Genomic DNA, 21,640 nt, shown 5'->3' with positions numbered 1-21,640 from the left:
GGAAGGGAAGGGAAGAAGATTAAATTAAGATGTCTGGAAGGTGGTAAGCTGCTTAATAGAACATCCAGCTTTTGGGTGCTTTCTGGCTTCTGTTAGCAGTGCATCCATGTATGTAAAAACTGCAGTAAAAACTGCTGTAAAAACAGTGCAAAACAGCAAGCCTCAAAATGCAGTTTTCACAGAGGACCAAAATTAGCAGCTTAGAAATGTTGAAGGATTTATAAATGCATGCTACAAAGCACGAATAATTATAAGCAGAAACTGAGTCAGTAATAGGCTGAAGCTAAACAGAAAATTTATGGTGAGGAAAAAGTGATTTACAGGAATCTGGATGAAGTCCCATACTTTCAAGCACACTGTGCAGTATGCATTAGTGCAGGTGGCATGAGCAAACAAGACCCAACCTGGATCTGGGGCAGCCACCTCCTCCTGGCTATGGGAACAGAAAGAAATCCTTAAATTCTTATTTCTTTCAGAATTTTGCTTTTTTTTTTTTTTTCCTCTTTCTTTCAGATGTTTGGTTCTACTGACCCTGGCCCCATGGTTAACAGCAGCATATATATTTGGGGTTGCAGCCTCAGGGGAGGTAAATGGGGGATTAGCTGAGGAGTAATGGGGTGGGCATGCAGAGATTACCCCTTCTGCTTCTGCTTCGATGTGGCTTTTCTTTTCCCAAACTTCATGGAAGAAATTCCTTGTCAGTGTGAGCTGGGCTGGGAAGGATGTGGCACAGTCCTGCAATAAGATGCTGGATGCAAATAGTACAAGGGGAGAGGGAAGACATTGCCTTCACACCCGTATTATTTTTGTGACATACATGCACAGCAACTGACTTGGTGGTAGTAATGTGATTCTCAAACACATTTGCTGCACTCTTGTAGAGGAGCACTGGTGCACTTGGGGCAGGATTCTGCACCCCAACAGTTGCCCATCGTTGCCCCATATCTCAAAGAGATTTTATCAGCCTGGCACGGGAGAATTCCCAAAATGTTTTCATTAAGAGCAGCTTTTGATGCCAGCAATGAATATTACTATATTACTGAAAGGAATCAAAAGCTGAAGTGCCTGCGTGTACAGTTAATCTATCCAAACAGAAAATGTTTCTTAAAAAATTACAGCGCTATTTTCATAGCAAACCTCAGCCAAACTCAAAACCGAATAAATAGAATATGTTCTTTTAAAACTATTTTTTTTTTTTTAATCGTGGGCAAAAATACTTTCTTTGCTTTCATTCATCAGCTAATACTTCCCCCCCCACCCCCCCCCCCAACCCTTATCTATGCCGGCTGCATGTGGGAGCCCAGAGATTTGCACGGATGGGATTTCTACTTTGGGGGTATTCACACTAAAGCGCATTCCAGGGCTGGTGGGAAGGCGGATGTCAAAGTACCATCATGGCCGGGCTGTGGTTTATGTCTTTTCTTTTAAGAGAGCCATGAATACGGCAAAAAATATTAAAAGGGACAAGGAGTGTTTGGAAAGGCAGCCACCCCATTGCCCCAGCATATCGAGAGCCTAAATAGAGGCAGAATCGAGGTTGCCCAAGGAGGCTCTGGATGCCCCGTACCTGAAGGCATTCGAGGCAAGGATGGATGTGGCTCTGGGCAGCCTGGTCCAGTGGCTGGCAACCCTGCATATAGCAGGGGGGTAGAAACTAGATGATCATTGTGGTCCTTCTCAACCCAGGCCTTTCTATTATGATTCAGAAATGTGTATTTCTATAGGACTGTGCAAAGGATTCTATTTCTGTTCATATACAACTAATGCAAGAATACAGAGCTGCATTTTCATGTTATTAAACCTGGACTGTTTATTAAACCTGTGGCACTAATACAGTATAATTTTCATTAGATTGGCTTATGGCAGAGTTTGACCCTTCTGTTTTGGGTTTTTTTTTAATTATTATCAGTGCTATATTTTCACTAGAAAAGCCACGCAGAATTTTCGCAGGGGTTTTGAAGCAGTGATTTAGGCTTGCATCGCTGCCCAAGACCACAGCTGGAATCTCCCAAGCTTCATCCCACTATCCTTTCCTCCCCCAAACACAGTGCATGCTCCATTCTCTCACCACGAAGCCTCCAACCTCACCATGTGCAGTGTGTGAGGACCCAAAAACGCCTTTAAAAATGACTGGAGGAGAGAATGCTTGAATAGGCAAACGTGGTAACCTGACTCCTGGGAGCCTGCAGTCCCCTTTTTGTTTGTTTGTTTGCTCTGCTTGACTTCCCAGCTGCAATCCAAACCAGGGCCATGAAAACGCTCTAACGCGTGTCAACACTTTAACTCTTTCTGTAGGTGATTTCCTACAAGGGTGGGAGTGGGGGGGGGGTGACATAGAAAATATTCTATTTCTCCCATTTCTATTTCTTCCACCTGACTTCGCTGTATGAAAGAGAAATTGTGTTTGGGTGCCATTCCCCCCACATTTGTGTGCTGCTAGGGGTTAGGAACAGGTAACGCCTGTTGAAATTTCCACCGACCAGGGGCAAGCTCTACAGCTGTTGGCTTTGATATTGGTTTTCTTCTACCCAAGGGGAAAAAAAAAAAGACTCTCTCCAGTTTCTCATTGATTTTTCATGGAAATTCACCCGTTTCTCCCAGTTTAAGATCTGTTCTCTGATTTCTCCCTCATTATCATATCCCTTTGCACTCAAAATGAAGCCCTGCTTTGTCTCAGTTCAGGACGATGATTGCATTATTAGTGCAAGGCAAAAGCTCCAGTTTGCCAGAGGTGTCCTTGTGAAGAATGACACAGATTATTTATGGGGGGGGGGAAAAAAAAAAAAAAAGGAAAGAATGGGGAGAATAAATAAAAAATATTGAGAAAATGTACCTTAGGAAAAGGGAAAAGAAAGAAAGACAAAAAAAAGTTACACAAAACATGAAATCTGGAGTTATCAGCCACTGTGTAATGTGACTGTGCCTTTGTGCAGAACATGCTAATAGGCTCACGGTTAGAGAATTAACTGCTGCTTAAGGCTTTAGGTTCTCCTTTTGGAAACCACACTTTACTCTGGCTCTGTTTGTTTTGCTTTCGCCAACTGTCGCTGCCCTCCTTGGCTGCAGCCCTCCTGGGTGCAGCTGCGGATTGATACGGGAGGGAGAGAAATGATTCGCGTTTCTGCAACCACGGAGAACACAGCACGATGTGCTGGAATGAGGCATGCAACAATATGGTCTCCCCTGGAATTTGCAAGGGAAAAAAATGGCCTTTAAACAAACAAAATCTCGGTCATCAGCACGCTAAATAGACTCAAAATGATATGAGAGTGCTCCCGTTGGGATCTCAAGATCCAGGGCCATTTCTCTTTGGATATATCGATAGAGCTGTTGGGATTAATTCACCCCTATGGGCTCTCATGGAAGTGTAGAGGAAAAGAATTCCAAACTTATATTTTAAAATGTGCCTGGAACATGAACGCTCAACAGAGCTCACCTAAGGTGTTGGAATGATGACTTTCGTACTTCTTTATTGACTCACAATGTCAAAAAGAAAGTGTTACGTACACACTTTTAATTTAAAAAGAGAAGCCTTTGAAAGCTGTAGTTGTCAAAACAGCCACAATAAATCCTCGCAAGAGGAGCACAAGCAAGCAGCATTGGTTATCATAAGAAATATCAAAAATCTGTCAAAATCTGCTCCGATCCTTCATTAGACGAAAGTGTGGCACCATGAAAAAGGCAAAAGTGAAAACAGCTTTGCTGAATAAGAGGACTTCATGTCCTATATGAATAAAATAATTTTCCTAGATAAATCCAACACAACTCAGCAGTTGTAGCTGTGACAAAATACACCCTTCAGTCCTTCACTGTAAATCCAGGCGCTTTAAAACCACTTAGGGAAGCTCCTTCTTAAATCGCGTTGGTTTGGTATCTAAAAGCATACTGAGCTCTTTAGAGCGTTTTCCTTAAGTGAGTGTAAGTGCAAAGCCTGCCCTTTAAATTAAATGACAGCAAGAAGTCAGAGGAAAAAAGACACAAAACAAACAATAGCAAACAGTTTGAGATTGGTTCTGCTCCTGCTAACCTCATTGTAAATAAGGGACTGGCTCTAATTTAGATAATGAAATTTCACCGGTGTGAATTAAATTAAGCTAATTGCTTTGTGGTTGAATCTGTCCCTGCCTTTGCAATAAATAAATAAATAAATTGAAATAATAAAAAGATAAGAATAAAAACTTGTTCAAGATTTGTTCATTTAAGAACATTAAGAAAAAATATATTTTTCTTAATATATTCACAACTATTTCTTCTCGCTTTTGAATTACTGTTTAAAATCCCACCTTCTGCCTCAGATCAAAACGAGTGTCTGCCACATACACCCAAAATCTGTTGGGTTTCTTCTTTTTCTTATTGCCCTCCTAAACACTGCATGACATACCCCAGCCTGTAAGTCCGTTTGCCAATGTGTGCAGCCACCTCTCAAGATAAGAGCTGAGGTATCAATGTTTGAACTTTTGGAAAACAGGAAAGGATGGTGTATTATCTGTTGCATGCTATGCTTGATTGTTATGTTTTCTGAGTGCTCTCTAGTAACCAATTATTTTTCTAGTGATTCTAATTGCATATAAAGTAGAAGCAGTATGAGCTGCTTAAGGCAAGGGGGTATTAATTTGCTTTCGTGACACAGAAACCCATCCGAGAAAATGACGGCGCTGTGTGTTGATAAAGCAAATTGTACCGTGAGCACAGAACAAGTGCTGAAAAGATAAATACGCTTTCAATTGCAATGCAAATACACGGCCCCTGCAGCAGAGCTGCCCCGTCCCGAGCGCACGGAGCCTTCTCCCTCCCGCACAGCAAAAGTCGCAATGCCACCTAATGGAGAGAGCCCGCACCTCGCAGGCATTTCCCTGATAGCGATCTTTGCTCAGATTTAGCAGCTTTAAAAAAGATTTACAAAGCGATGGTTTCGATGGAAGAATAACAAAATCCTGTAGCAAAGGCTGGACAAATATTTTGCATTCCTTGCTTAGATGTCAACACGTGAAATGAGCAGCGTTGTCCCGACCCATCCCTGTCTCACAGAGAGATGCACGTGGCCCCTAATGTACGAATCGGGGTTTTCTATGGGGTGCGTGGCTATGGGGCAATAGCTCAGGTTTACTCTCTTCACAGAAATCCCCCATTCCTGGTTGGCAGAAAACATGGAGACGTGACTCAGTTTGCAGAGAAATGTGAGCACAAGCTCAGCTGCACCACGTCCAGCTCATTGGGGTCTGCTCAGGACACGTTTTCCTTTCCCCACCTCTTGCCCCCAGCATCCCAGATGTGCACACATTCCTGAGAATGCCCATGGAGAAACCCAGAGCAGAGCACAGAGATGGGGGAGAAATACGTCCATGCCTTCAGCAGTTCTTGGCATGCCGTAGTTGGGTTGGCTTGCTTTCTTTTTTTCAACACTATGAAAATCTGTATGCATGCACCTTCGCAGGAATACTTTCAGTGCATATGCATGGGCAGGCATGCATCAGTGCTGAGAGGTGGGTATGTGAATCTTTGTGCATGAAGCCGTAAGCACAGGGGGCAATTCGGGCACTGAACAGACCCCACTCAGCTCTTTAAACTCTTCCCAACTCACCCAAATCATGCTGCATTTCCACTGGTGCAACAAGTAGAGTTTGATCAACTTTTAGGACCAACTCCTAGTCTGAAGCTGATTTAAGATTTCCTAGCTAAACCCCGTCGGATGTAGGGCTATCAGAGAGCAGACTGCATTTTGCTCTTCCCCTTTGCACCCGAACAAAGCACCATTCTCTCTGACTCACTGATATTTTTCTTCACACCCAGAATTTGCCTCTGTTTTATTTCTACAGGGCCTGATCCAAAGCTCCCGCTGATTTCGGGGGTTTGGGATAGGGCCATGGCCATCCTTAGCTCCTGACCTGCTGCAGCCATAGAGGCTCAGGATGATAAGCAGAAAACAGTGTAGAAAGGGGAGAAAAAGATGAGAGTCATATTCCATATAAAGTGTTCTGAGCTTATTGCAAGCATCGCATCCCCCCACTTCCTATTTAAATGTATTCAAATATGGTGAGAGTAAAAATAAACTATTAGAAGATAGTGTAAGGCAGCAGAGCTGGAAAAACGCTAGAAAGAGCAGTGGTGCTACTCTCAAGGAAAAAGAATGGGGAGGGGAGGGGGGAATGGGGATAATAATGAAATAAAGTCGGAGAAACCCAACAGCAGAAAACTCGAGGCAAATGAAGGAGAGTGGAACAGATTTCCGCTTCTACTTTTCCCTTCTGTAGTTGGATCCCTGGTTGCAGCCGCAAGGACTGCGAGGATAGGACGCAAAGTGGGAAAGAAAGGAAGGGAAAAAGAAAAAGAAAACACAACAAAACTAAAAAGCAAAGGCAAAGGAAGCGAAAGCAGAGAGGTGGGGAGGCTGCAGCACAGAGCGGTGCCGCTGCCCCCGTCCCAGGAGCGCTGCGCAACGCGGGGATGGTGCAAAGCCGCGCTCGGAGGGGAGGAAGAGGAAGAGGAGGAGGGTTTCGGGAGGGAGAGAGGGAAGAGAAAAGTGCGGTACATACAGCTCGATGAGTCCGCCAGCCCCCAGCCTCCGCTCCTCTCCCTCCTCTCTCTCCCTCTTAAGTCAAAAAGGAAATGCGGTTCTTTTCGCAGAATCACAAAACTGAACCATCAGGAAGTTGGCAAAATCTCTAACTAAACAATCAATCGAGGAAATGCAACAAATTTCGAGCGAGCCGGGAGCTTCGCGGGGAGGGGAGCGAGAGGCCGGCGGGAGGCGCGCAGCACCGCGCAAATCCCGCGCAGCGCAGTGCGCTCAGGGTATGGCGGTGCGCGCAAGGCTGCGCGGGATTTGCGCGGGGCTCCGGCCGCGATTCTTTCTCTCTGCGGCGTTTTTTTACCCCATGGGAACTCATCTCCAGGGAAAGTGCGGGGGAAAGGCTGCATCGTTGCGGGTGCGCTCATTGAGACCTGCGCAGCACTTTCCGAGGAACTGTTTTCCCTTCCCACGGGCTGGAATAAGCAGGATGGAGAAATAAGAAAACCCTGTGCTGAAATTTCTCCCGAAAACGCGCTTTGCACAAGACTGAGTGTATCGAGGAGTAAAGCTTTTTGCACAACCCCTGTTTTTCCTTAATTTTCCACCATTCACCCTTTTCTCCTCCTTTTCTTCGAGACGATGGTCTCCGCGCGGTGATAAGGACAGAATGGTTCCCCTCCTCCTTATTCCAAACAAATGAATAAAGGAATAAATGCAAACTCCGGGAGCTGAGAAGCAGCATCGCCCGGGAGGGGGGTGAGGACACTCTCCACTGCGATGGGACAGGGTAAAGCCCAGCAAAACCCTGCGAGGGGCTTTCTCTGAGGGAGAGGGCTTCTCCAGATGCGGCTAAAGGAGGCTGCACCCCCCCAGCCCTCTCCTGCCCCTCCCGGATGGTGCGGGGCCGGGGCCGGGGGAGCCGCCCTCCCCCAGAAATGCGGGACACGCTCCGGGGTCACTGCTAAAAGCAACACAAGTCCGTATTTTTTAATAAAGAGCGTTCTCTTCCGAGCTGGCTGCCTTCCACCCACCCCACGGATGAGCTGGCTCTGTAAACACTGAATAGAAGATTAACACTGCTGTTATAACCTCATAGAGAGATCTGTGCCTTATGAAAGCTTTTACTGCTGCTGATCTATGGGCTTCATAATAGCCCTTTTGTTTTAAGGGTGACAACAGCCCCCAGCCCTGCCATCCTCACGCGGCCCCGGCCCCATTCCGTCCCCTGCCCCGGAGGCACCGGGTGTCCCCACAGCAAAAATCCGCCGAGCATTTATTACTATTATTATTTTGAAGGCTGATGTCTTTAGTTTTGGCAAGGTTTTGCGGCAGATATCGGCCTGTTCGCGTACAGCTCCTTTCTGCCCGCCTATGTCTCGAGGGAGGGGGGGGTCGAAAGCGACTTTATCTGCGAGTGGGAGTGAGGTAATTAATTATGGAAGCGGTGCTGCTTTGCAGCGATGTTAATTGAGCTCTGCCCCAGCACCGTAGTTGCAAGAAGCGGGGCAGAGCTGGCAATGGCAAGTTCATTAGCCCACGAATGACACAAACGCGCACCTGGGAGAGCTGCTTGTTTTTCTCTTTTGCCAAAATAACACCGGGCTGAACTGCAGATCGGAGGAAGAGCCGAGTGCTTCGGGCTGGGTGAGGGCTGAGAGCAGCCGGGACCCACCGCAGCCTTCCTTCCATCCATTCCTCACTGTCACCCTCCGAGCTCCGACGCAGAAACAGTTAGCCAAAACGAAGTTGAAATGAGAACAACCAGGAAAAGAATTAAAAAAAAAAAAAGAAAAAGAAAAAAGAAAAGAAGAAGGGAAGAAAAAGAAAAAAGAAAAAAAAGGGAAAAGAAAAGAAGAGGAAAAAAAGGAAAAAGTAGAAAAAAGAAGAAATGGGGGAAAGGGAGAAAATGGGGGAAAAAAAAGAGGAAGAAAAAAGGGAAAAGGGAAAGTAGGAAAAATAGGGAAAAGGAAAAAAAGGGGGGGGAAATGAAGAAAAAAGGGGAAAACGGAAAAATAGGAAAATTAGGCAAAAAAAGAATAAGGGGGAAAAGGAAAAGAAGGAAAAAAGGACAAAGTGGTAAAAAAAAAAAAGAAGAAGAAAAAAAAGAGAGAAGTAAAGAAAAGATAAGAAAAAAAAGAGGTGGACAAGAATAGCAGTTCTGCTTTCCTCCCCATCTCCTTGCAAACAGATGAGGCAAAACTTATCCTTGGGTAAGGATTTGTAAATCCTTCCTTTAATGCACAGCACCGTTTTTTCTCATTTATCCACACTGAGGAATACCGGCATGAGCTCGCTTGAGGATGATGGTGATTTGATTTGACTATAACTCCTATGACAGAAAGACTGCGGCACTGGAATAAAATGAGAATAAAACGGCAGATAGGGCTTAGAGAAGCCGGAAAACTGTCAGACAAAACACATCGTAGTCAGAACGGGTTTTACCTTTATGAGACATTACAGATTGCTCCTATAGACACTTTGGAGACCTTTGAAATCCCTTCATTAGCTATTGGATGCATTTGACATTCGAGCTCCTTGTATCCCCGAGGCGCCCAAAACCTTGAAAATCAAGTTTTATGAAAGCTAGTATAAACACACACACAAATAAAATAAATAAAATAAAACAAAATAGAATAGAATAGAATAGAATAGAATAGAATAGAATAGAATAGAATAAAATAAAATAAAATAGGGGGAAAATTCGAGATTCGAGAAAGGATGACAGAAGAGGATACGAAAAAGGAAAAAGGAAAAAGGAAAGGGAAAAAGGAAAAAGGAAAAAGGAAAGGGAAAAAGGAAAAGGGAAAAAGAAAAAAAGAAAAAAAAGAAAGGAACGGAAAAAAGAAAAGAAAAGAAAAGAAAAGAAAAGAAAAGAAAAGAAAAGAAAAGAAAAGAAAAGAAAAGAAAAGAAAAGAAAAGAAAAGAAAAGAAAAGAAAAGAAAAGAAAAGAAAAGAAAAGAAAAGAAAAGAAAAGAAAAGAAAAGAAAAGAAAAGAAAAGAAAAGACCGAATCAAAAAACCTAACAACTTTCTGATGTGTTTCTGGAGATTTTTCTGGAGATTTTTCAAGGTTGGGTTAATTGTGGAGGAGATGAAATATTTGTTTGTCCAAATAGGATTATTATTATTATCATTATTTACGTAAATGATTAATTTTATAGCGAAATTATTTTATAAAACAATCGAGCATTCATTTACATGTATAACTGACAAGCTGCTTTCGTTTCCATCTTGGTGATATTTTCCCACTTCCTCGATTCCCGCACCATGCAATAACTCAGTCACTTTGAGGAACAAAGGGGAAATATAATAAGAAACATGACAGCAGCCGTGTGCGTTTTCTGCCCGCTAGCAGAGCGGCTTTGCGTGTCACATATTTTGTTTCCAGCCAAAACTAACGAGCCGAACGTCCTACGTGATGGGGAAGGACGTATTTACGGCATGAACGGTGCACACCGGGTGCTGGGACACATCCCTCCTCCGGCACTATTAGGACGAAAGGGGCCACATGTTTTCCCCTTATTTCATCTTGTTATCCTATCGGCTCCGATTTAGATTCGCAGAGCATAGCACTCTCCCTGCAAAGAGAACCGGGACTGTTCTCACCATCACTGAGGCACAACAGCCATAAAGCCAGTAGCTATTAGCAGTGGGTAAATAAGTGTGAGGGCTGTAGAGTTAAGTGTCGCATCCTTTAGATAAGGGCTTATCTACACGGGCATTAAAACCACACTTGCCTCTTTAGCATGTAGAGAGCCGGGGGTGTCAGCTCCTATAGGAAAATATTTATCTATCACTTTCGGACAGGAGGGTTTAATCCAGTCCAACCCGACTCTCCAGGAGAAACTTGTTTCTTGTTTTTGTTTGGATGGACCCTGTGGATTAAAACCCTTAAAAGGCTTTGGCTTCTCTGTTTGCCCACAAAACAAACGAAAGATTATTTGGGTGGAGTGACATGAAGCTTAATATACGGTGCCTTCCGAGCCCCCCTCCTGTGAAAGTTCACTATTTGATCATACATACAGTCTGTTGGTAAGGCAAACTTTATATATATTTTAGAAAATAAAAAGGAAAAAAAAAAAAGAAAAAAAAAAAAAAGAATGAAGAATATAGCAGCAACATCAGAGGACCTGATCTGCAGCTCTCACTTGGGGACACAGGACTGGGGCCATATAGTCCTGCAGAGCTCACTGTAAATACCCTGCTGAGCATCACCCTGATCAGGCTAGGCAGGAGGACAGGGCAAGGATTTCTAGATAGGGAAACTGAGACACTGGGAAGGAAGAATTTTCTCCTTCCCAAAGAGCAATTTCAGTGCTACAGCACAAGATTAAGCCACAGGTTATTTGCATCCCAGTATTTATCCCAGAGCCACAGGGACTTATAGATGAGAGCCTCTGCGTGATTCGTACCGAAGTCCACGGAAATTTTAGCACTACTTTCAAAGAAAAAGGCTGAAAATAGTGGTAAATTTTCTCCTGTTATCAATCCTCTCCATCTTTTTAAGTATATCTCCTATCCCCATCTGGGGCCTGGCATTCAGAGAGGGGGGCTGCAGAGAAATGGGAGGATTGGTATGACTTAGTGCAGCAGAAAGTAAAACAACTGGCCTTCCAAGCAGAGGACAGCTGCAATCCAAGCCCTTTCTTTCACTTTAAAGTGCACGTTTTTAGAAGGGCACCCTTTTTTGATCAGTCTATAAAGCCCTAAAATATGACAAGCTAGCTGGCAGCAGACTGCATAAGAACAGCGGACTGAATGATTCATGTGAAAGCCAAGTCATAACTTTCTGTGAAACTGCACACACAAAGTTCAGGGTTTGGACATGAACAGGAACCTTGCATGCCTTAACTTAATCCCAGGATAAGGGAGCCAGATTACAAGAAAGCAGATTTTTCTCAGTAGCTGTCAGGTCTGAGGATAAGGTGATGGATATCGTCTCACTATGTTCCTATCCCCATATAGAAGCTAAAATCCAGAGACCCAGAAAGTAGGGGGAGGTTCACCACTGAGTGAAGTGAGGAGACAAAACCTCTTATTATAATAACAATATTCCATTACAATTGGTTTTGGCTGGTTACTGCCCTGTGTTTGCAATCTACCTCACTTCAGCAATGGTCACTTGGGTGCAGGAATCTCATCAACTTCATCAGCAATGTCAAGTAAGCCTGAATTGCAGCATCAGGGCATAGGGCAACTATCTTGCCCTGTGTAGGACACCTCCCATCCCATTGACAGCTGGGAGATTTGAGGGCTCTCAGTTCTTTTCTGAGAAGGTTTAGGCCAAACCTACAAGGGTCTCCCCTGAGAGCTGTGGGAAATGGGATGCCCAAAGGAGATGGACACAGCCATGTGGGTCTTGCCTTCCATGGGGTCCCATCTGTTATCCCTCTGTGTTTACCTAGCACTCTCATTGCAGTAAGATGAATGTGAGACTAAGACTGAACCACGATAGGTTTTCTTGCCCCAAATGTTGTTCCTAAGGGCCTCTAACAGCTCTGGTCTCTGATCCCATAAAAGCCTTCTGCTCTTCTCCTGCATTTGGTCTTGGCAAAGGTGCTAAAAACAAAACGAATGGGCCAATTAAGTAGTTTATTGCCATCACTCATTTGGGATCCACAATGACCCTGAGCACCCCCTGCCTTGTAATCACATTAGGCTGTGTTAGCCCTCAGCCTGCCACAGAAAGGTCTATTTAATATATTTCTGTGCTTTCAAAATAATTTTTAAAATTGCTGAGGTAAGACATAAATTTTCTTGCCGCTCAATATTTCAGGCTATAATTGCTGACTTGTTGAGTGCAATGCAAGCCAGCAGTAATTCCAAAGGCTCCAGATGATTTTATGCCTTTTTCTTTTTTTTTTTTTTTTCCCTCTGCTTTGCAAGAAAAGTGCTCAAAACAAAGCCAGGTCTTCATAGCTAATTTTTTAAAAAGGCTGGAGAGCTTTATAACCAAACAAAGGAATTAATAAGGAGAAGAAATGGGAACAATCAGAGCGAGGAGATGTTATGATTTGTGTAAGCAACGTTCTTCCAGGAGTACCTAATCGATACGAATCAAAGAGCAGTAAACTCCTTCATAATTACCTGTTTTGCACTCAGACAAGCTTCCAGGCTGCTCCCTCCCTCACTTTTAGCTGCAGGTGGTCTCTGAACTGCACAACAGCAGCATCCAGCACTGCGCTCCACCTGCCGTGCTGCGCAGCCACCCAACGCAGCCGCTGAATGCAGCTGCATGGTCCCCAGCTGTACCCTCTAGTGGACTCCACGTGCATTTTCCCCGAGCAACAAGTTGGGATAAGAGCTTTAAATGCAACTTTCATCCTCATGAAGCATCTTGTTGAAAAGCTATACAACGTCTTTCCTGATGATTTGGAGTTCCTTGCTCATCTTTCCAATATCTTACCCACTGTTGAGGCATTATCTCAATGCTTTTTAAAAGTGATTAAAAATGAAACAAAACAAAAAACCACAGAGGAAGATCCCCTCTGAAGAAAACACCTTTTTCTCCTTCAGAAGGCTGCACATCTTTTTCATTTTCCAGGCATGAAAGAATTCCAGCCTCAAGCAAAGGGCTAAAGAAGAGTAAATACATTGTGATTATATCTTATAACTGCATGGCTCTCATTAAAAGTAATCTTCCCAAAATAATTCCCAGGCTGAGCACTCGATCTGTGGGGGAATGTATAATGATAAAAGTCTTGTGAGCAGAAGCTGTTCCATTATTCCAGGGTATGAAGTTTAAACAATGAATGAAAAGAAGATGAAACATTCCCAATTTGTTCTTCACAGTCATCGTGTTGAATTTTAAGCTAGTCACAATTACAAAAAACATATATAAAGTTATGAAAATTCTGCCTAGATTTAAAACAGTGCTAGTGACAACATTTGGTTATAAAAAGGAAATCCAGCACTGAGAAACATGTTTATATTATGTGTTACAATTTCAAACAACTGTTTTTTTTTAAATCCAAAATTGCCCTGAACTTTAATTTTAAAAGTGTAAATTATGTGTGTGTTAAACCTAGGGAAGAATAGTTCATAGCTTAGCATTTAATAATGTACAGTGGGGAGAAATAAAGAGGAAAAACATGATTATTTATATCCAGATTTTAAAAATATTCAATAGTGGTATCCTGTCTCCATCAGTCCTCAACCAGTCAAAAGCTGTAAATTCCCCATCTCTTGGGTGTATGTTCAGGTTGCTCAGCTCCACCACCATCCAAAAGTGATGACAGCTCAAGAAAATGTCATTGTTGTATTGCTCTGGGTCGGGAAGACGTGAGTTCAACCCAAGAAGATTCATATTTCCCCAGGACTTTGCAAGTATCAAGATCATAGAATCATAAAAATAAAATAGGATCATAAAATTGTTTGAGGCAGAAGGGACCTTTAAAGATCATCTAGTTCACCCCCCCTCTTCCCACCCCAAGATCATGTAGAGTTTTTATGTTTTTATTTTGTTTTAATAGTAATAATATTCTTTTTCTTTTAATTGCATGTACATAGGGTATGCATGGCCACTGGTCCTCTGTCCATGGTACCACCATTGGGCAGCCTACTGCCCCCTAGCAACAACCCTCCCATCCTCCTGTGAGCACATGGCCTTAATTCTATCTCTATGCTCACATGAGGACCAAATTTTACTTTTTTGGCAGCAGTGCTGGAGGTGTCTTATCAAGAGCCAGAAAGGATCAGTCTGATGGTTCATAGTCTGATCTCTAACCATCTTTTTGAGCTGAGGAGCTGATGAAGTCGGAGGCAGCTCATCTTCCTTCCCAGCTCCATGCTGCTGCCTGGCACCTAAAAACTAAGAGATCCTTTTACAATAGATATACCAAACTTGAATGCTACAGGATGATAAGGGCAGACACTACCATATAATCACATCATCTTATGTTTGCAGAGGTCTTCAGTCCAAAGCACTTGTCCATCTGTGGGTTTTTTTTTTCCTTTTTATTGCATTAAACATTAATATTAGTTCTACATTTTTGTTTATTTTATTGTAGGGGGAGGAAATCTATGCACTTCCCCATTTTGAGAGAAGAAGCAGTAGCAGGAAGATAGGTCAATAAAATTGCCCTATAATGAAGAGAGGGGGTTTTGTTTCTTAACAAACTTCTGTTGGAGAAAACAAATAGCAGAGCTGCTTCCTTCGTCTCATCTCAGGCCTCCTTCCCAGCTCCTTGCCGTGGATCCAATTACCCTGGGAACAAGATGTGGCTCTAAATTAAATCAAACCATTTATTTGTCTGGGGCAGCTTGGCCAAGATACATCAGGCGGTTTTTCAGAGAAGTTGTTGCCATCTGAAAGTATGTCTTTGCAGTTGTCAGTCCTCATCAAGAGCGGGAGAGACATGGGTGCTTGTGTCAGATTGACATTTTTATCCATTGGGTTTTTTCTCCCCTCAAGGGAAATGCTCCAACCCAGGATGGGTCTACTTTCTTTATGGATGCTGTTTTCCTGTCTCCATTCATAGCGTGTTTTTTGAAACCACATTTTTCCATGCTGGAGACATGCAAATTTCCATATACCCCAAACCCCCCTTTTCCCAAAGTTTGATTTTTTCCAGGTCTCTCTAAACCAGCTCTATGCAGGTAAAGATCTTAGATGTGTGTTTTGGGGAAAAAATCCTGTGAATTCACCTGTTTTTATTTTGGGATGGAAAGAAAGAGAGAGACTTCTGTCCACCTTTAGACTTCAATATGCCAGGATTGTGAATTTTTCATTCATTTCCCAGACTCTATACTCAGCTCCCTGCACAGCTGCTTCAGGAAAGCTGCTTTATCTCACAGCCCCACAGGAAGAAAAATATCTGTTTCTTTGTTGTCTCACCTGAATCACAGATGGGAGAGGCATGGAGGGCTGTCACTGATCCTTTCCTCAATGTGTTCTTATTGCTCAGCCCCTTAGTACCTTTTTAGTTCTTTCTCCTGCTGGAAACCCTCACTGAGGAGATGTCTAAAAATCAAATCAGAAGGCTGTTCTGGGTCTCTAAAACTTCCACCTTTTTCTGTGTATGATCTCTATTTAATGGAAACTCATCCATAAGAGTCTTTGGGACTCAAATGACCAGGTTATCTCCCTGTTTTGTACATGTATATATGTATATAAGACACTGTGACATTGGGAATGACCGCAGTAGACTTTGGTCCTGGGGGAACAGAAAGCTCATTAGACCCTCCTAAATAGACTGGCTGTGGAAATTCAAGAATGGCAGATAAGGGAAGCCTTTGAAAACTGTAGAAGGAAGAAGGAGAAGAATTTATTAAACAATGAGATGCAAGGAAGTAATGCCAGTTTTGGGGGGGGCATGTTACTAGACATAAGGCAAACAAACAATTCTATGTAAAGACCTTCCAAAGAATTTCTGTCATTCCACTTCAGAGCTTCCCATGATTTGGTGAAAAAAAGCAAATGCCTCCAGGATAGATGGAGAGAGAAGATACAGAGAGTAACTTTCCTTTTAGCAAGGACCATCCTGACAGCAAGCTGATAAATCTAAACAAGATGGGGACTTACAGCTGGAATACTTGGCACCTTAGGAAGCAATGGAGCAGATACTGGCAGACTTGGCCTATTGACAGACCTGCCAACACCTGCCCTAGCATCCAGGTTTGCATTTACGCTGCTGATTTTCCCCATGTCTAATCCAAACCTATATGAACTCATAGAAACGGTCCCCAGAAGGACCCCCTTGCAGAAGAACCTGGCCACAGCCCTGCTTTACACAAGACCCATTGTGCCGCTGTAAACACTGAGCGATGAGGAATTAGAGACACGTTTCTGAAGCGGGCTCCTGCTTCTGTGTTAGGTTAATTAGTGGTTTGCTAGTATGTTAACTGCTCTGCACATTGACCTCAGGCTGGCTTGTCTCTAATGAACAAAAGCAGTTCTCCAGCAACAGGTAACCACTGATTTCTCAGGGACTATAACTTAACTGACACGCATTCAGTTACCAAGTCTCCCATCTGGCCCAGAAGTGAGAAAATCCTTCTTAGGAAATTCTCTCCCTCCATCCTCTAAGGAAACAGGTTATTAGAAGGATCTCAAGTCTAATTTAATCCCAGTCTAATTTAAAACCCAGAGTCTGTGACTGTTTGAAATCGCCCTCATTTCTCCTCAGCAGCCCCTTGAAACTAGAGGGACTTTTTGGACCAAGGTCTGATGATGGCCAATTTTGTTTCCATGGTAAAGTTCATCAAGAAAGAATTCACCTTTTGTAGGAAACTCCATTTTGACCAGGAAATGTATTTTTGCCAATGTTAAGTGCAGCTAGACAGGCTTTGGTCAGGAAGTAGGATAGGGCCAGGCTGAAAATCCAAGACTTTTCCCTTTCCTGTGAGGATGTCCCTGCATTGACAGGTTACAACGTTGAACTACATCTGGGAAAAAAAAGAAAAAGAAAAAAAAAAAGAAAGAAAAAGAAAGAAACAACTCCAATGCACAGTGGTGGCTCTTGGGTGACCCAATGGCCTGGCTTCTATTTTTTTCATGGGCTTTAGGAAGAATTGCAAAGGCTGCAAATCTCTGCAAAAGAAATACTGCAAGTTGCAAGCAGTGCTGACTGCCTTTGCTGCCAGGAGTTTTGAGATGATCCCTAGAAACACATTTGGTTTTAATCAGGCCCCTGCACTGTGGAACATCCTGTTTGTCTACACTTATTATTACTGACAAATTATCCTCCTCCAAATCTCAGGGAGCATTCACTTTATCCTCACATTAAACCTGATTGGAAACAGTAGGTTTAATTGGACTCAGCATGAGGCCCAGTCGTAAACTGCACCAGTTCCCTTTTTTATTGTGGCATTCACTAGATGTGTGAAAATACTATATTTCATATACAGACCCCAGTTCGCTACTGCGAGAGCTGTTAAAGACAATGCACAGATGCCCTGTGCTACATGAGCAACCTCTGTCCATTCTTGGTGCACCTATGGTTGGGAAAAGTCTGCTGTTTTCAGCATTGCGCATCTGCAATATGTCTCTCCATAGGAAAAGATCCTGCCCTCATAATCTGAGAGTTTGTTTCCATCATTAACAGAGCCCTGTGGTTTGCAGAATGAACTGCAAGAGTCTGTTCTGTTTCACCTGAGGTCTGAGGTTTTATCAAGTTGGAGAAGCTGAAGCAGGATATGGAAGATGCTCCTCCTGTCAGGCATGCTCAGAAACATGAGCATCTTCCTCTCATCAGCTGGAAGCTTTTTGCCCAGAGAAGTCTACTGCAATAAGAAAACCTGAGGGATATCTGAGCAGCATTCTGAGACCTTTCCAACATCTTTGATTTTCTCTTGCCAGAGCTGCTTCTCTATGGTGGGCACTGCAGGATGAGACGGGGAATTTCCACTCAAAGAGCCAGCTCTTGTCCCAAGCCATTGAGAGTTGCTGACAGGAGCTGTGCTATTAAGTAATCTTTTGCAAATGTCCTGGGTGTGGAAAACCATGAGACAGCACAATCTGTCTGAGATTTAGGGGAAAAAAACAACCCAGAAGACAAACAGAGGACACAACGCCTTTGCTATTTGTGTTTATACAAGTTGGGCTTATTCATTAGGATCTGCAGCTGGAAAGGAGCGCAACCTGTAGAAATTAAGCTTCTCATGTCAGTACTCCTAACTGGGTAAAATAATATCATTCAAGGGATTATCTTGGCTTAGGTATTATTTTAAATCAGATTTAAGTTACATTTGTATGTGCCATGCCTGTATATACCTTGCTCTGGAAGCAAACCCAAAGTGCATTTTGTGTGTTCTCAGTTTACAAACTATTGGTCCTGGTATTTTGCCAAAAAGTCCCTTGAAAATGACAAAAACACCACATGGGTTGTTGACTAAGGCTCCCTACTGAGGGAAAAAAAAAAAAAGAAAAAAGAAAACCACCAACTAAAAAAAAAACAACAAAAAAAGAATTGCAAAGGTAGTGAATATATAGAAATGGAGATTTGTCCCAAACCATGCCAAAGCACAACTTTTAATCTGTTCTTCAAACTGTCTTCAACAACATTTTTACCTCTTGCTGTGTGGTAAATAGCATTCCTGTAATGCTCCATCCAGTAGCAGAGTCCTGCGAATCACAGAGTCATTTGAACAGGGTGTGAAAATGAGTCCTAAGCATGGGGTTTTAGAGGCATCTTCCTATTCAGCTGAGTGGGTAGACTGGAGAACTCTTTTCTAACACCATGGAAAGATCCAGGCTCTTTGTGCTGTCACAGCATGTCTCTGGCAATTTCTGGTAGGTGAGATAGTGGGATCTGCCATGCCCCAGCATCCACCGGATCCTTCAGCCAGGGTTATCCTATGCATGTCCCACCAGAGTAGGGTAAAAAAAAAACACAGACACGTCCTCCCTCTGCTCTGCTCCTTATAACCTGCAGCACTGATTTCCATACCATCCTTTTTTTTTTTTTTTTTTTTTTTGGTGTGGAGGTGGTCTCTTAGTGCATCATATTTTCTTCAGCTTCATTTCAGGGGGTATGCAACTAGTATATTGGAGTGCTTTTTAAACAGCACCATAGTCCAATCTATAAGAGCTGTGTCTCAGATACAAAAGCACGTCACAGTCAGGGCACCCAACTTGTTGAAAATTGCTTGTATCTTGCTTGATGCAATATGTTTACTCTACAATATTTTGAAAGAAAACACAGAGCTGTGGTTAGAAGAGATGTGGAGCTTCTTACCAGATGGAGATGGCCTGCTAGCCTGTGAAAAACCCTTTGCAAAATGTTAGCAGGAATGACAATTGACCTCAGATACTGAAGGCTTTCATTTCTCCTTCTGGGTTGAGGACTCATGGTTGTGCCAGGGTAATAAGCAAGATGAGAGGAATTTGGAAACCTTGTCTGTGTAAAACCATGGTCTGTTTGAAAATACATCCCACAAACAAGTCCTTTCTCATGTTGCATTTTCTCCCAGTTCAGCTTTGGGACTGAACTTTCCATTTTCAACTGACCAACATAAATTCAAGCCAAATATTGGCATAGAGAGGAAAGATGGAGAAAGTTGACCATTTCCCTCAGAAGGTCAGCCACAAATTCCTGCTGTTGTCTGAGAAATGATGACCTACTCTTTGGAGACATGACTTAGATCCCTCAGTGTCACAGGGAAATTTTACAGGCGTTTCAACAAGGGTTGAAATATGTCATTTTTTTCCCTCTTTTTTATAAATATAGATATAGACTTTCTTTTCTTTTCTTTTCTTTTCTTTTCTTTTCTTTTCTTTTCTTTTCTTTTCTTTTCTTTTCTTTTCTTTTCTTTTCTTTTCTTTTCTTTTCTTTTCTTTTCTTTTCTTTTCTTTTCTTTTCTTTTCTTTTCTTTTCTTTTCTTTTCTTTTCTTTTCTTTTCTTTTCTTTTCTTTTCTTTTCTTTTCTTTTCTTTTCTTTTCTTTTCTTTTCTTTTCTTTTCTTTTCTTTTCTTTTCTCTCCCTTTAACAAGGTCTTCTACACAAAAAGCCAGTTGTGCATGGTGCTATTTCCTCTGGGCAACCTTACAAGAAATGTTCCCAGCTCACTTCATGCCACTACAAATACCTCTTTACCTCAGAGAAAAGGGCACATCACTCACTTTGCAGGCCTAAACAAATTTGACTGCTCTGAGCAATAACAGCTCTGTGTGACAAAGTATGTCAGGGAAAATATGTCATTCCCCCTTCATCATTATTCTCACTTTCATTATTCAGAAATATAGGATATAAATCTTCTTTCTCTAAAAGGGCTATCTGTCATGGGAGACAAGCTAGCTGGTTACTGCCTCCGACCCAAGCCCACCCCAATGAGTTTCAAGACAAATTTCCAATTGAACAGAAACTTGAAGTGCTAAGGAGAGAAGATTTAGAAGATCTTGTATGTTACACTTGCAAACAGATGGAAAACAAGCTTTCAGTTTCACCTAAAACGATAAATAAGGAGAAATGGTTTTGAACCTTTGGTGGAGGTTTTTCTGGTTTTCACATTTGCAATGACTCTTTGCTGACGAACATAACAGATGCAACTGAAATTTAGTAGAGATGAGTAAAATGGTTTGAGACACCATAAATGTTCATCAAAAACTCCCATAAATGTTCATCAAAAACTCACATGAAGACTGAAATTAGATTTCTGTTGAGGTTCTCAAAACTGGCTTTTTAAATTCCTCTTCACCATGTAACGGTTCTGGCCCCACTTTCTTCTCTGGATTTCATCCAGGGAAAGAAGTCAAAGAAATTTCTTCTGCTGAGATATTTATTGCTTTTGCTTTTCTAGGAAGTATTTGTAACTTGTTCAAAGTTCAAAAAATCACCTCAAGTCTTACAGACTGACCTGTGAACCTGCTGTAGATTCATTTCTGAGGGCATAAAATACAGGTTTGAAACTTTTACAGTTATTTGGGAGGGAAGAAGGATATGAATAAGTGCTCCTACCACTAATTCTCTCTTTTTTTTTAATGTATGTCTGAAAACAAATAAATAACTCCCCCAGGCCAATGATCTTATGTTGGTCTTTTGCTAAAAGAAATAAAATTTTTCTTTTCACTGTCTCCTGTAATTACAGCAGACTTCTACTTCCCATGGGGGATCTAAATGCCAGTTGGGATCACCCTATTTTTTTATGTGCTGATGGATTGTGCTAAATCCCACTGGTAGGGTACTGGTGGATTAGCCAATAACAGCAGCAGACTTTTTATGGCACGTAGCCCTTGACTTAAATAATAATTTCCAAAGCAGGTGCTATGGAGTTTTCCTTTTTGCGTTTTCTCCGTTCCAGATTTACACTTCACGCTTCAATTTTTTTAATTACCCTCACCCAGCGTAATTTAGTGGCATGTAAAGTACTTCCAGTGGCCACAGATCATTTACTTGGAAGAAGCATCTGGGGACAAGGGGAAAATTCCTCCATGAACTCCAAGGCCTCACTTTCCACTGCATCCCATCCATCGAGACCCAACTGAGAGGTGCTGAAATAAGGAAGAAAGTGTCAGGAGGAGGTCTTGGAGCACTGTGCCAGGTGGGAGACCACCCTGCCAGCGTCCAGAGGTCAGCCATGCAGCCTAGGAAACGGAAGCAGACCTGAACATGTTCCCAGGCAGAGAGCACCAGCAAGGACTGTATTTTACCCACAGCCTAATTAAGACCACCTTATCCAGCTCTGTAATGTGT

The sequence above is a fragment of the Gallus gallus genome, chromosome 11 (genome assembly GCF_016699485.2).
Source record: "Gallus gallus isolate bGalGal1 chromosome 11, bGalGal1.mat.broiler.GRCg7b, whole genome shotgun sequence".
Lineage (NCBI taxonomy): Eukaryota > Metazoa > Chordata > Aves > Galliformes > Phasianidae > Gallus > Gallus gallus.
The sequence above is the reverse complement of the archived record's forward strand: the minus strand, read 5'-3'. Positions refer to the sequence as shown.